This window comes from Belonocnema kinseyi, chromosome 7, assembly GCF_010883055.1.
Source record: "Belonocnema kinseyi isolate 2016_QV_RU_SX_M_011 chromosome 7, B_treatae_v1, whole genome shotgun sequence".
Taxonomy (NCBI): Eukaryota; Metazoa; Arthropoda; class Insecta; order Hymenoptera; family Cynipidae; genus Belonocnema; species Belonocnema kinseyi.
In genome coordinates, this window is record NC_046663.1 from 98,684,835 (window position 1) to 98,685,100 (window position 266).

Here is a 266-nt window from a genome sequence, read left to right on the forward strand (position 1 = left end):
ATGACGAGCTTCGTGGACATTTTTCCGGTGAATCCGACCTCTGGGCTATCAATTATTGTGTGTATAATGCAGCGAGAGCTTTGGGCGATGCGAACCGTAAAAAAAAAATCAACGGCTGATCATAAGACCAAAAGACGAATGCATCAACTTGGCATAAAGATAGGCTGGGCAAGACAGTACGCGTCCCGCATTCAATGTGTGATTCACTATATCACATCTGGCAGGAATTTTACCGCGAAGGTTCGAAAGTTCGCGCGTGAACTCCG